Below are 15,748 nucleotides of genomic sequence, written 5' to 3'. Positions count from 1 at the left end.
TGAAATAACAACAACAGCAGATACTTTCACATTGAATAATAGTAACAGGCTGGTACTAGCTTCAGCAAGGGAAGCATTATCATCAGTTTAAAAAAAAAAAGAAAGAAAGAAAAGAATGAAAAAGAAAGAAAATAAAAGGAAGGAAGGAAGGAAGGAAGGAAAGAAGGAGGGAAGGAAAGAAGGAGGGAGGGAGGGAGGGAAGGAAGGAAGGAAGGAAGGAAGGAAGGAAGGAAGGAAGGAAGGAAGGAAAAGATCAAAACCTCACAAGAGGATGGCAATATGGCTGAGCAGGTAAAAAGGCACTTGGCCATATTAGCCTGATGCTCTGAATTCAATCCCTAGAACCAACATAAAGGTGGAAGAATGGAAGGAGAGCATCAACTACAAAATTGTCTTCTAACCTCTACCTGCCTCCCCACACACACAGCATGCTTACTTACACTAATAATAATAACCATAACACTAGACACGCTATGCGGGAAAGCCTGCACAAAGAACTACAGAAAACAAAGAAATGCTGGGAGTGGGAGAAAGAGTTTTCCTCAGGGAAGAGCACAGCAAGTGGTTAGCCAATACCAAGCAGCTAGCCCTGAAAATGGACATTCATGTAACATTGTATGGATGGAGAAGGCTACATTTAGAAATATACACATATATATTGTGTGTATGTGTCTATATATGAATGTGGAAACAATCAATGAAAATAAAGACCATGAATTTGGAGCACAGCTGGGCAAATGAAAGAGTTTGGAGGGAAGGAAGGGAAGAAGGAAGTGAGAGAATTATAAATTATAACCTCAAAAAAAAAAAAAAACTTTAAAGATGGGCAAAGCCTTTTTTAAAAAAAGTAGTAGCATATGCCTTTAATCCCAACACTTGGGAGACTTGGGCAGGCAGATCTCTGTGAGTTCAAGGCCAGCCTGGTCTACAGAGTGAGTTCCAGGACAGCCAAGGCTACGCAGAGAAATCCTGACTGGAAAAAAAGCAAAAGCAATTTTTTTTAAAGTGGGCATGATGAACCACACCTATAATCCCAACACCCAGGAGGGTGAGACAGGTAGAATGTCACAGGTTCAAAGCTAGCACCGGCTACAAAGTAAATTCTAATGACACCCTTTCTCACGACCAAATCAAAACAAACAAAAAAGTTCGCAGGAAATAGAGACAGTGTTTCACAGAGTACACAGATCTGGAAGGACTTTGCAGGTGTGAAAAGTCTCAGGCTCTGCATTTAGCCGAAGTGCCCTCTCTTCCTTGCTGTATGTGGGTGCGGAGGACGAGATTTATAGCTTACTAAAGTAACGTAGACTGACAAATATTAGACTTGCTGTATTCACACCAATTGCTCTAGAAGTCCAGAGAAGAAACATAGTATCCTTTACGGGGGGAAATCTTGAAGAATATTTTCAGCTGAATATAAGTAATATTGTTATATTATAATAAATAAGTATATGGCTCACAAGAGAGTAATCAACAGCCTACGTAGCAAAGTATTTTGAGGAAGTGGGGATGGTTTGGTTGTTTTTTGAGACAGGTCTCTACAGCTTAGGCCATTCTCCACCTCTCCATATAGCTGAGAATGACCTTAACTTTCTAAACCTTCTGCCTCTGTCTTCCCATTGCTAGGCTTACAGGCATGCATGACCACACCCAACTGTAACCCTTATTTTTTTTTTTTTTATCTACTCTGAATATCCTTGTCCTATATTATTTATATCCAACTTCTTATCTGGAAGAGATTTTGGAGAGTAATGTCATAAATGACCTCGAAGTAGTTCATTGATAAAATCACTTAGGAGATGCCTGGGTGTGGTGATACATTCCTATGATTCCTCCACTCTGGAGGCTGAAGCAGGAAAATGAAAAGTTGGAAGCCAGCCAGGCCTTGTGTTTCTGGATGTTAGAAGACTGCAGAAAAGAACAGGGTGCTGAAGGAGGAAGCCCTCAGACTGTCCCTTGACAGGGTAGCAAAATTTCAGTGAGTAATAATTCAACAAAGATGCTACAGCCAGGGGAGAGGCTGCACAGAGAAGGGAACTGTAAGCCAGACACTTAAGAAGCATCGGTGAGCCAGCCTCAGTTACACAGCTCATACCAGGCTAGCCAGAACTATTTGGCAAGTTCTTGCCTGAAAAGAAAATGAATTATTGGAGAGCTGGGGTTTGGCTAAGTGTACAGTATATGCTTCATATACCCAAGACCCTGAACTCAATTCCTACAGCCACTACCATCACCAAAAATAAAGGAATGATTGGGAACAAAGAATATGTGTGGCCTTCTTGGCTCTCTTCATTGTGAGCTACAAATCATTAGTAACCACAGACGCTGAATTTTAATAGTAGCTCTTGAGTTCTCTTCCCAACACTATCTTCTGCAATTTGGTGCATTCTATGAACTAGTAGACCAAAGTACATTTAAAAATTATACGGGTTCGGGCAGGCATGATGGCACAGTCCTGTAATCTCAGCTACTTGGAAGAGTCCCAAATTCAAGCCCTGTCGGGGTTATAGGGTGAGTTTCAAGCCAGTCTGAACTTGGTGAGACTCTGTCTCAAGATGGAAAATACAAAAATGGCTGTAGACATGGTCAATGATTGGACCCTTACCTACAAGGCCCTGGCTTCAAAGGCCAACACTGGCATTCTCTTCCCATCCCCCACCCCCAGATAAAAATAGATATGATACAAGTGTAGGCTGGCGCAGTGGCAGAGCGAGCACATGTCATTTGCAAGGTTTTGGGTTGATGCTCAGAACTGCAACAACTAAATGACCAAAACTTCAGCAGGGCGCGGTGGCATACGCTTACAGTCTGAACTCTTAGAAGGCGGAGACAGAAGAAATACCAAGCTGGAAGCCAGCTTGGGCTAAAGCGTGACTCTGTACCGAAAAGAAAACACAGCTTTTAAAGAGGATACATCTGGGTTTGGATTGACCAATAGCCACGCTATTGGTGGCTTAAATCAAATTATTTTACTAAATCATTTTACTAAAATATGCCTCTCTACCCTCTGCCAGCCTTCTTCATGACTGTATATGAGTACCTTCAGTTAATAAGAATGTGCTGGTCTCCAGAAATCCTATATGACCGCCAAAGTATGTGACCTGTGTCTGTGGTCCAAAGGTTGTGAGCCTCCCAGCTTGATGGTCACTGAATAGTCAACTTTTTACCCATTTGCCAAGGTGTTTTCTTAGAAATCTTTCCAGAAAACCATCTCTTAGGAAAGAGTAAAGCCCCAACCCTTGGACCCTGAGATGATTAAGGTAACTGTTTTACCTGATGATAAACCATGGAGGAAGTTAGAGAAGAAAATGTTTAGCTCCTACTGCTGCCTTTGTACACATTGCAAGTTTGCAGGGCTTTAAGGCCCTGGGGACAATTGTGGCTGCCCGGCTCCTGTGTCAAGCTGGGCAGTGCTTCACGTGGGGAGCCTTGCAAGAAAAGGTGGTAATCCTGCAGCCAGCGCCCCGACACCCTCCCACTGTTAGAGCCCATAACTTATGAACTCATGTCAGCCAACTGTCTAACCCAGTTCTAGCTGGGTCACCCTGGCTACACAGCCCAGGCTGCCTCCCTGTGACTCAGTCTCTTGATCTGCAGATTGGGGTGGATTCAGTTACCTACCACAGGGGGTTTGTGAGAATCAGTAGTTAATATCCATTAGCTACTAGCAACCATGAATAGAACATGGGTCTCAAAAACAAGCAAACAAACAAAATACCCTCTTTTCTCAGTCTACCCTCATCGTCCTTCAGAACCTAGGTCTATTAATGACCCCACATTCCATCACAGAGCATAAACTTGTATTTTTGTGGATGTTCTTTGCTGACCACCATTCACTGGGCCCCATTCTTTGTGAGCTATGAGAACCTCAGGTGATAGCCTCAAAAAGCCAGGTCTCTCTCTCTCTCTCTCTCTCTCTCTCTCTCTCTCTCCTGGAAAGCACGGCCCAACCAATATATATATATATATATATATATATATATATATATATATATATATGTGAAGGTTTCTATTCTTCCAAGGAAAGGATTCACCTGGACTCATAAGAATTCTCAAAGATCTCTGGGCCGTGGTGATGCAAGCCTTTAATACCAGCACTCAGGAGGCAGAGACTGGCGGATCTCTGAGTTCGAGGTCAGCCTGGTCTACATAGTGAGTTCCAGGACAGCCAGGGCTACACAGAGAAACCCTGTCTCAAAAACAAACAAACAAAAGAAAAATTATCAAGATTCCTTCAAGACTTGGAAGAAGCGTGGGTGGGGAATCACAGACAGCATGGATGACCATGGTGAAGAATACCTCTGTGCGCTCCCTGAAGCTGAACAACGAAGACCCGTGCATGACAGGAGCCTCATGGGCACTGCTTGCGTGTACTATACATAGACATAGACATAAATCTTTTTTTCAAAAATGTCTAGAGATCTATCTCAGTGGTAGAGCACTGGTCTGGCACATGCAAAGGCCTGGGGTTCAGCTTTTATTATTTAATTGAAAGACCACGAAGCAGAAAGTCAAACTGACACTCAGGCTCTATGTCAGCCCAGTTCAGGCAGGGTCTCTGGAACTGGAACAAAGAACATAGTGCTTTACAAACCTCCCAGGTGCAGCCAGATGGAGAAACTGAGGCTGGAGATGACGTGGTAATGACTTCATAGAACCATACAGACAAGACAATTAAAGGAAGGACTTGAAGACAACTGCATTTGTAGCCATTTATTATTAGCTTCCTGTTGGCTTTAATATCAGTTTCACTCATAAGATAAGGGTTCCTGGGTCAAGTCAATTGTTCCACTCCAGAAAATTTGATTTAACTCTGTTATTTTCCACATGTTAATTTTTTTAAAGGTATTCCTTTTTGTTTTTGGTTGTGTTTTTGTTGTTGTTATTTTCTTTTCTTTTCTTTTTTCCAAGGCAGGGTTTCAAGGTGCATCCCTGGCTATCCTGAACTCACTTTGTAGACTAGGCTGGCCTGGAACTCACAGGAGATTCCTCTGCCTCTGCCTTCCTGAGTGCTGGGATTACAGGTGTGAGCCACCACTACCTGGCTCCGTTTTATTTTTTGAGGCAGGGTTTCTCTGTGTAGCCTGCCTGTCCTGGAATTTGTTCTGTAGACCAGGCTGGCCTGAAACTCAGAGATCTGTCAGTCTCTGCCTCCCGAGTGCTGGGGTTAAAGGCACTTGCCACCACACCTAGCTTCTCTTGGAAGATTCTGCTGAAGAAGAAATGACTTGAGGTTCTGAAGGGCTAGGAGCATAGCTCAATTGTAAAGCACTTATGTAGCATGCACAAGAGAACAATCTTGAACTCCTTAATTGGTTATAGCAAGCTGATGGGATAACTAACATACTGGAATTTTAGTAAATGCCCCATTCACTAAAAAGTAGCTGGGTGGGGGTGAAAAGTAGCTAGGAGATTTCTTAGTTAGAGAAACTTCATTCTGAGACCAAGCACTCTGCTGCTCACCACATCAGCTCTCTCCGGGACCTCACTGCCCAAGCGGAAGGAGCTCAAGACCATTTGCGCAATGTCCCCTACATTCCCAGACAACCGTAAACGGCAAAACAAGATCGCAGCCAGATCCGGGTGATCCAAAGTCTCCGTCTCTCCCCATGCAGTTCGAGGGTCATTCTACCTCCCTGACAACAGCACCAAATATTTGGCTGCATTCACAGGCCTGTCTCATGTAACCAAATCCCATCCTCAGACAGGCCAAGTCTAAGGCCTCAGCTCACGGCATGAGTTAGCTAATGGATCATATTTAAGGAAAACAAAACAAAACATTGTTGTTCTGTAAAGTTTGGCTACTACTCTGCTTCAGCCCGTCCTTGTCCGGGAAACAGTAACCTTCAAGTTACTAGTTTCTTTAATAGTTTTTGTCTTTGCTCCTCTGGGAGTTGTTCATCCATTGTTTGAGCCAACTCTCACATTTCCCAGGCTAGCCTAACATTATGTAACTGAGGTGAGGGCTGGAGAGATGGCTCAGCAGTGAAGAGCGCTGGCTGCTCTTCCAGAGATCTAGGTTCAATTCCTAGCACCTACATGGCAGCTCCCAACTGTCTGTAACTTCAGATCCTGAGGACCCCACACCCTCACACGGACACACATACAAGCAAAACACGGGTACACATAAAATACTTTTTCTAAAAATATGTAACTGAGACGACCTTGAACTCAGAGCCTCCTCTTTTACTTCCAGGCTTCTGCTGTGTTGAGGATCTCACCAGGGCTTCCTGGGCGCTAGACCAGCATTTAACCTACTGATGCCCTGGCTGAGGGTGCCTAGCTGTGTATTAAAACATAGAAATCTGTGTCTGGGACAGAGGCAACCTTATTTGCAAACGCTGATGATAAGTTCACTTGTTTTTCAGTACACTACCTGAGATAGCAGTGAGCAGCCAGACTGCATAATCTAATAATTTGGAAGAAAGGGGGTGTTCTTTCAATATTCTTATCTTTTGCATTCCGATAGACATCATAAGGCTGAGGTCTGGGTAAGTGAACTTCTAGATAACACCGGAAGAGAAGGGCAAGGTCCACAGGTCCCCAGTAGAGAAAGGGTCAGCTCCGTTATTAATCAGTATCATGTTAAATACCGTGAAAGATAGCCTGTAATGATCTTAAGACATCACAGATATTATAGGCACTATAGGAAGCAACAATTAGAAATTTTCTTAATTATAAAATAAAATATTTTTATTTTAAAAATAAAAAATTCCAGCAATTTTGACCAGAAAAAAAAAAAAATTTAAAAGGCAGAAAGATCACAAGTTTAAAACCAGTCTGGCCCTCAATCCCAGACTGTCTCAGAACAAAAAGCAAACATCAAAAGCAAACCTAAATTAAAACCAACTCATAGCTGCCGGTGGGATGGCTCAGCTAATAAAGGCAAGCTTCCCACTCAGCCTGAGGACCTGGGTCGATTCCTCCAGCCCACAAGGTAGAAAGAGAGATGACACCCACAAGTTATCCTCTAATAAATAATTTAATAATTTAATTTTCTTTTCTTTTTTAGCTAAGGTCTCACTGTGTAGCCCTGGCTGGCCTCAAACTCACAGAGCTCCACCTGCCTCTGTTTCCCCTGTGCTGGGTTTGGTTGGTTGGTTTTGGTTTTTAGAGGCAGGGTTTCTCTGTATAGCCCTGGGTGTCCTAAAATTCAATCTGTAGACCAGACTGGGCCTTGAACTCACAGAAATCCACCTGCCTCTGCCTCCCAAGTGCTGGGATCAAAGGTGTGCGCCACCGCCACGCCCACCAGTGTTAGCATTAAAAGTATGCCTGGCCCAAAGATTTCACTAAATAGAATTTTTTTTTTTTTTAATAAGGCAAAAGCTCTCTTATCTATAAAAAGCAGGGAAGTATCATCTGGATTGAAGACAGCTTTTTGTTTACTCCGAAGAATGACAATTCAGATGAAAAGCCCTTGGGTTGAATTAGAGCAAAAAAGAAAAAAATTGCTGTGTACTAAGCTCCCTCCTCAGCGCTTGTTCTCAGATCTCCTCGCTGTTGATAGGACTGGAATGTGGCTGCTGCAGGCTGGAAATCCACTCAGCGCTGTGCTGCTGAGTACAGAGTTTGTAAGAGCAGTTCCTACGGCCAGTCAGCGGAAACTCAGTCTGTCATTTAACCTCTGGTCTCAGTCAGTAGTTCTAAGCACCACTTGGTTTGATTGGTGGCGTCTAATTCCCATTAGGAACTATACAATTCTCCAAGCGATGCTGTTTTCTCCTCCCAGCTCTACACAACTTTTAAGACCATAGCATTCACGCCTTAAAGTGTTGTAGGTGCCTCCTCCTGTCTGCAAAGTCGTGGCTTTCAAATATGTGTGCTGAAAGACCAAAGGAGTGAAAATGAAGACTGAATACGTTTGAGACGTCAGTTTTTCTCTGAATGGATGCCTAAACAGTAAGTTCTTCTCAAGTGAAGGGAGAAACTCACTCCTGCCTGCTGAAGCAGCCTGAGGGGTCCTTACCCTGTAAGGCCCACGTGACGCCAAATCGGTCAAGGGTAGATCACTTCGTGAAAGGAGCCGAGCTGCACGTACGGCAAAGACTCTGTAAAACCTCAACTTTAAACAGTGTCGAGTCCAAATGCATGTTCTTTAGATAACTGCCTGATTTCAGCTGCTCAGAGCGGCTGTTCTATCTTGAGATCCACAGACCTCCGAGTTTTAACACACCTTAGACAAAGGAGCAAAGGGCAGAACATGATCATCTGGGCCAAATCATCATGGCCAGAAATTCCAAACTTATTGTGGACTCCAGTTCTTGCTCGGGCCTCTTTTCCTTCCTCAACTACCTGGAAACCGTAACATCAGTCATATTCCTGGGATGGAGAGGCGTATGCACGCCTCAGGAGTGGCCAGCAGGACTCACAGCTCAGCTCCAGGGCCTCAGCCAGATTTCTGCCACCTGTCCTATAAAAAGCCCCCAAGCCAGAAGTTGATGGTACCCCCTCTCTGGGCCCTGCTCCTACCATGCAAGACCTCTGCTCACTTTGTGACCTTTAGGTCATAAATTCCTGCTTCCTAAAAACTCATCCTTGCTGTGCTCTGCGGCATGTACTCTTCCACTGACTCACTGGAAGTTTCTTGTGGCTGTGAGCTTCTGGCACCCCAACTCTTGCTTTCAGCCTGTCTAAGTCTGGAAAGCCCTCATCGTGCTCAAGGACCTCACTTTTCCCTGTTTCAGTATTCCCTGGAAGCCCCCACAATAAGACTAAAATTTTACAATAAAAACATCTTAATTTAGCAGGGTCCGGTGGCACACACCTGTAATCCCAGCACTCTGAGAGACAGAGGCAGGTGGAGCTCTGTGAGTTTGAGGCCAGCCTGGTCTACAAAGTGAGTCCAGGACAGCCAGGACTACACAGAGAAACCCTGTCTCAAGGAGAAAAAAAAATCTTAACTTCTCCCACAACCCTGCAGAGGTCAAAAGACGACTTTCAGGGGTCAGTTCTCTCTTTCCATCATGTGGATTCTGGAGATGGCACTCAGGTTCCCAGGCCAACAGCAAGCACCTCTAACTGCTGAGCTGTCTTGTCAGATTGCTGTAGAAGTGCTCAAAGAAGCCTTCTTCGAGACCCACATACCCACGCTCCTAGATGTACTGCCCTGAGTCTCTCGGTCTCTGTCTCTCCCTCTCCAGCTCCCCCTGTGTGTGTGTGTGTGTGTGTGTGTGTGTGTGTGTGTGTGTGTGTGTGTGTATGTGTGTGTGTGTGTGTGTGTGTGTGTGTGCACATCTGTGAGAGCCCAGAGGGCAATCTTGAGCACCCTTTTCTACTGCTCTCTACATTTTTTCTCTTGAGGCAGTGTCTTTCGCTGAACCTAAAGTTCACAGGTTTATCTAGACTGGCTGGCAAGCCAGCTCCGGGGATCCACCCTTGCCTCCTAGCTCTGAGGCTGAAGGGGAGCTGCTGTGCTTGGCTTCCATATGGGTGTCAGGGACCCGAACTCAATGCCTCAGGCTTTGGCAGCAAATGCTCCACCACTGAGATATTGGCCCCACCCTCCTGAGTGCCTTTTTTCACTTTTAATAAACCCCAACTATGTTCCATACTGGCTCCTCCTGAATTTTTTTTTTTGTGTGTGTGTGTGTGTGTGTGTGTGTGTGTGTTAAAGCCAAAGATCTAACTTCGTTGTGAGGTGAGGCCCCTAAAAGATTGAGTGAACTCCTGGGGCTACGGTAGGCAGCGACATGGAGCTGAACTTCCGAGCCTGCCACTGCATGCCCAAAATAAATCCTTCCTCTGTCAGTTGCTTTTCTTTTTTTTAATTTTTTTATTTATTACTGTTTATTCACTTTGTATCTCAACTGCAGCCCCTCCCTCATCTCCTCCCATGCCCCCTCCCCAGTCTACTGATAGGGGAGGTCCTCCTCCCCTTCCATCTGACCCTAGCTTATCAGGTCTCATCAGGACTGGCTGCATTGTCTTCCTCTGTGGCCTGGAAAGGCTGCTCCCCTCTCAGGGAGAAGGGATCAGAGAGCAGGCCAATCAGTTCATGTCAGAGACAGTCCCTGTTCCCATTACTAGGGAACCCACTTGGAGACTGAACTGCCATAGGCTACATCTAGCTGGGGTTCTAAGTTATCTCCATATATGGTCTTTGGTTGGAGTATTAGCCTCAGAAAAGAACCAGACTTTTTGGTTCTTTTGCTCTCCTTGTGGAGCTCCTGTCCCCTTCAGGTCTTTCTATCTCCCCCTTCTTTCATAAGATTCCCTGTACTCTGCTCAAAGGGCTATGAGTCTCAGCATCTGTTTTAATATACCTGCTGGGTAAAGTCCCTCTGTGGGTAAAGTCCCTCTGTGGTATGCTCCTGTCCTGTTCCCTGTTTTCTCCATCTTCCAAGGTCTATCCTGTTTGCCTTTCTGAATGAGGATTGATCATCTTACCCAGGGTCCTCCTTCTTGCTTAGCTTTTTTAGGTGGACAGATTTTTATTACTGTTGTTTAATGTACTTTATTTTTAATTAAATGTGTATGTGTGCACGTGATATAACTTTATATAATAATTTGTCATGTTTTATAAAATGTATATATAACACATGTGGGTATTTGCAGGTGTGAATACAGGTGCTCCTGGAGTACATGACTGGACATCAGATCTGGAGCTGGACTTACAGGCAGTTGTAAGCTTCCTAATACTGGTGCTGGGAATCAAGTTTGGGTCTTTGCAAGGGCAGCGCGCACTCTTTCTGACTGAGGTGTCTCCCCAGCCCCTGTTGTTCTGAGGCAGAGTCTGGTGAAAGAAAGGCAGAGGGAGTCAGTTCTCTTCTTCAGCACAGGGTTTCCTGGGACCCGACTGCAGCCATCAGACTTGGCGGCAAACATCTTTGCCCGCTGGTCCACCTCTCCAGTCCCACTAGCTATTGAGCTAGTGTAAAATGAGCCAGATTGTCTACAGTTAATTGAGATTGTATAAAATCTAGAAACCTGCCTCTGAGGATGCAATATCTCCCATGACATACGTAGGTCTAATCGAAACTTTAAAAGGTGGAGATCATGGCAGAAGATCAAAGGAGAAGAAATTGGTGGTAGGCTGAGGTCAGTTCCACATCAATAGCGTGTAGCCGCTGCCTCCTCCTATTTCTTGATAAAAACCCATTAATTCCAACTCCCCCCTGTGCTAACATTCACTTCAAGAAAAATATGCTCGGGCCTGCTCGCACCTACGTGCCTTTCACAGAGAGCAGGAGTGTAGCAACAGGCTGAGTGGCTGGAGTAGTTCTGCTGACTTCAGCATGTATCTGGCACCTCTGCCCCTCCTCCACCCACCTAGGCGATCCCTTCACAGCCCTGCAGAGGACTTATCTTCCCTTTACTGCCTGGGGTGGAAGAAAGATCAGATAAGGGCACATAAAAGGTCATACAGTGACCAAACAGGGCCCAAGCATCTACCCTAGGACAGTGGCGAGAAACAGAAACCTGTAGGGTCTCTGTTTTTCCACATGCCTTGAGCAAAAGAGTCCAGAGGGTTAGATTTTTATCTGTTTTGTATCTTCAGTAAATTCACTAACTTAGAGGACCTGGATTTACAAGCAGAGTGCAAGGACAGAGGCCCAGGACTGATGTGGCCATTCTAAGCTGTGAGCCTCTGTCCACTGTCACTTCCCCTTCCCTTCAGTGTGGGTAAACAGGCACCGGAGGCTTCCCATAGAGCCTTTTCCCTCAGCCCGGATACTTGAACCCAGAGCCTCTCGAATGCTAAACCAGAAACCTTCCACCACTGAGCGCCAGCCTCAGTCCTCCAATATATGTGCTCTTTTTGGGGGGCTGGGGGGAGGAGAAGGGGTCAAGACAGGGTTTCTCTGTGTAGCCCTGCCTGTCCTGAAACTCACTCTGTAGACCAGGCTGGCCTCGAACTCAGCGATCCACCTGCCTCTGCCTCCCGAGATTGAAGGTGCACCATCGCATCGAGCTGTTTGTTTTATTTTTTGAAACAGAGTCTCGCTCTAAGCCATTTGCCTCAGCTTCCCCAGCGCTGAGACTGCAAATGGGAGCCACCCCCCCACCCCACCCCCAGCCAACAGACAGACTTTGAAGCAACAACAATTTTTTAAGGCTTTATTTCTAGGGTATGCATATGAGTATTTTGTTTGTATGTACGTGTGTGCACCACATGTGTGTCTGGTGCCCTTGGAGGGTGAGAGGGTGTCGGAGGTTACATATGGTTGAGTAGCCACGTGGGTACCGGGAACCAAACTCAGGTCGTCTGCAGGAGCCATCACTCCTGCTCAGCAATTTTATTAAAGGAACATTTCATTTTTAATCTAAAGAAAAAATACAGCTGATGATAGCAAGTCTAGGTGATCGTATATCTGACCATTTTGTCTGTAGGAGTACTCTATAATAATGATCAGGCCTAGCCCAGTAGATACAAAAACCAGTAACACAGTCACATACTATCAAGTATCATGTGCTGTACTGTAGCCGTGTGGACTATACTTCCCCTCCCCCAACTCCACCCCCCACTAAATGGAGTATCACTAGATAGCCCTGAAGTTTGCTGGGAAGACTAGACTGGACTCAAATTCACAGAGCTCCACTTGTCTCCACTGGGATTAAAGGTATGAAGCACCTTGGGAGGCAGAGGCAGGCCGATCGATGAGTTTGAGGCCAGCCTGGTGTACAGAGCGAGTTCCAGGACAGCCAGAGCTATATAGAGAAAACTTGTCTTGAAAAACTAAAACAAAAAACAAAAGCACGAACCACCACATCTGACCTCCTTTCTTCCTCTTGAGACGCTGCCTTAGAGCCTTAAGTAGCCCAGGCTGACCATGGAACCTAATACGACCTTGAACCCCTGGTCTCCCTATTTCTACCTCCTGAGTGCTAGGATTACAAATGTGCAGCACCACATCCAGGTGGTGATGGGGATGGGATTTAGGATTTCAGGCACTCTAAACAACTGAGGTGCAGCTCCAGCCCCTAAGGAAGATGCTTAGCAATGCATCACTTATCAATGCAGCTGGGAAGAGTACTATCTGCTTCCATCCCCCTTGTGGTGTCCACACTTACCCTATCTGACTTAAGCAAAAAAATTAACATCAGTCAGGTCCCAACAGCTGCCCCCCAGCTCAGTTCTTCAGTTCTTCCATGACTCTCCATGGCTCCCTTTCCCAGAAACATGGCCTCGGGTGTGACTTTCTCTAACAGTGTCATCAAGGTGTTTTCATGAATGGAAGGTACCAGGTCCTGAAATTCCCAGAGGAAGTGAAGCAACACAAGAAGGCAGTTCTCTTCTGCCTGAGGACAAGAAGATCATCATCCTGGAGGAAGGCATGGGGATCCTAAGAAGGGATGAAGGGCAGACCGTGGTGCCCATACACTACCTTTGTCAAGACGCTGGCAGACAGGACTGCCTCTGTGCTCCCTATGATGCAACCTACGAGACCAAGGAGAGCAAGAAGGATGTGCTGTTCGCATCCTGGGCCCTTCAAGGGCAAAACAGTCTGTGCCAGCTCTGGGGACACCATTAGGAAACTGAGGGGCAACAGGCATGAAGCATGAGCAAGCTGCTAAGAGGAGGTCAGGAATCTCTGCACCCTGGCAGAAAAACTATGCAGCAGGCAGCACTGTAATCTCCCTGGAGGGCAGGTCTATGAGTCCCCTCTAGGCCCCTCCTGAAGCAGCATGCAACTCCAGGCTTGCTCTTATGTGCTACAGGCTATCCCTTTCCCCAGAAGGCAGAGGGCAATGCCTTTTCCCCAGTTTCCAAACATCTCCCCTAGACCCTCCCCCTCCCTCCATCCCTGATGGTTCTGGCTTTCACAAAACTGCATTTGGTCTTCTGATTCCTCTTCGTCTGAAACAAGTCATGTTCCCTCAGGCACCCAGGTTTGGAGAGCCTGTGTTTTTTTTTTAATGCCACCCCCTACTCCTCCTCCCATGCTGCCAACTTCCAGCTGCAGTGGTGATGGTGGTAAGCATGTCTGTTTAGCTCTGTACGTAAATGGAGCACTATAGAAATGATTCTTCTGTGACAGCTGGTAGCCTTTTCTTTTTCCTTGGTGTTGACCATTCATGGAAGCAGGATAGTAAGGGACCACCCATATACACTAAAAAGGCTAACAAGAAAAAAAAAATGAAGTTCTCTACTGTCTCCCTGTGGATAGCCAGAGAACCCTTATCTCAACCAAAACAACAACCAAAAAAAAAAAAAAAGGAGCCTGGCAATGGTGGTGCACACCTGTAATACCAACATTTGGGAGGCAGAGGCAGGTGGATCTCTGAGCTCAAGGCCAGCCTGGTCTACAGAGGGAGTTCCAGAACAGCCAGGGCTACACAGAGAAACCCTTGTCTTGAACCGCCCACCCCACCCCCCAAAAAAGGAAAAAGTTCCAAAGAAATAGTGGCATTCACCGATTCCTGCCTTACACGGCAGCCCACCTAGGCAGGAAGACCAAAGTACAGAAAGTTTGTCCCAGTCTTTCATGAGACTCAATGAGACCTCTTTCTCTTCCCAAAGTTCTCCGAGTCCTTATCAGGCCCAAATCAAAATCTGTTACTAAATATGTCATTCTCATTAATATGTAAAAGGCCACCAAGCCTGAATGTTCTCTTTCCTATAAAATGCTCGCACTTGCCACAACATTTTGGTTTCAGTCTCTAGGTACAGCGTGTCACGTGTGAGAGTCAGGACAGCACATCTTCTAGACAGGGAGCGATAGAAATTGTCCCATCAGGAAATCATGACAACAACCCCCCTTTCCCACAACATTTGTGGCTCCATCTGTTGAGCACTTTCCACAGGCCACTGTCATGCCAAGCCCTGCAGAGATGTCTTATTTTCATGCCACATGAGGGAAGACAGTTAGCATCTAATTGTGAATAGCCTGTTTAATTGTGGCCACCATAGACTAGATGTTCCTAGCCAAAGCCAGGGTCCACAGCTTCTTAGGACAAGCCCAGGAGGACCCACTTTTCAGTATCACTGATGGGGGAGGGCTGAGAGGCAAGGCTACCCCACCTCCATCCCTCCTCTTCGCTGCTGGACCCTGTTGGGTGTCACACTTGTGCTCTCAAGGCCTGGGGAACTTGAACAGCAGCCAGCTCTAAAGGCAATGAAAGCTCCTGTGGAAGTTCTACGGAGCAATGCACCAGCAATTGGCCAAGATGTTACAGAAGTTTCTAAGGCCAGTGAGGATTTCATCTGGAAGCCAAGGGCAACCTCAAAACACCACCAGGTATAAGGAACAAGTACAGTCCTGCAGGCACTGCTCACCACATTTCCTAGTGCTCCAAAATCTGTGCTCTAGGTGATCCCAAGAGACTTATACCAGGGTGAGTGTGCACGCACGTGTGTGTGGGTCAGCTGGGAGTTCACTATGCACAACAACCAGGCTAACCTCAAACTTTTAGGGATCCTCCTGCCTCTTCTCCCAAGTGCTGGGATTACAGGCATGTGCCATCACACCTCTCTAGATCAATATTCTGAAACTGCTCAGAACCAAACGAATTCCAAACGTAGGCATAACCCCCTACAGTGAATGGGTAAGGAGAGGACGTTAAAGGAAAAAAAAAAAAAGGAGTCAGAGAGGTGGTGCGGTGCTTGGAAGCCCCTGTTGCTCTTTCAGAGGACCCGTGTTTGATTCCCAGCTCCCCACAGAGTGATTTGCAACTGTCCGTAACTCCAGTTCCAAGGGATCAGGGATCCCACACTCTCTTCTGACCTCCCAGGGTCCTATATGCTGTGTAATTGGAGACACACATGAAGTACTCATACACACAGATGAGAGAGAGAGAGAGAGAG

At 46.0% G+C, this 15,748-nt stretch overlaps 1 pseudogene; it reads left to right on the top strand.

Moving 5' to 3' along the window:
• Positions 1-13,123: 13,123 nt before the first annotated feature.
• LOC129671068 (cofilin-1-like) lies at positions 13,124-13,612 on the top strand (annotated as a pseudogene).
• Positions 13,613-15,748: the final 2,136 nt, after the last annotated feature.

This window comes from Psammomys obesus, unplaced genomic scaffold (assembly GCF_907164565.1).
Source record: "Psammomys obesus unplaced genomic scaffold, mPsaObe1.curated_primary_1811, whole genome shotgun sequence".
In the NCBI taxonomy this organism is placed as follows: Eukaryota; Metazoa; Chordata; class Mammalia; order Rodentia; family Muridae; genus Psammomys; species Psammomys obesus.
Note: the sequence above shows the minus strand (reverse complement) of the source record. Positions and strands in the feature narration are given on the sequence as shown.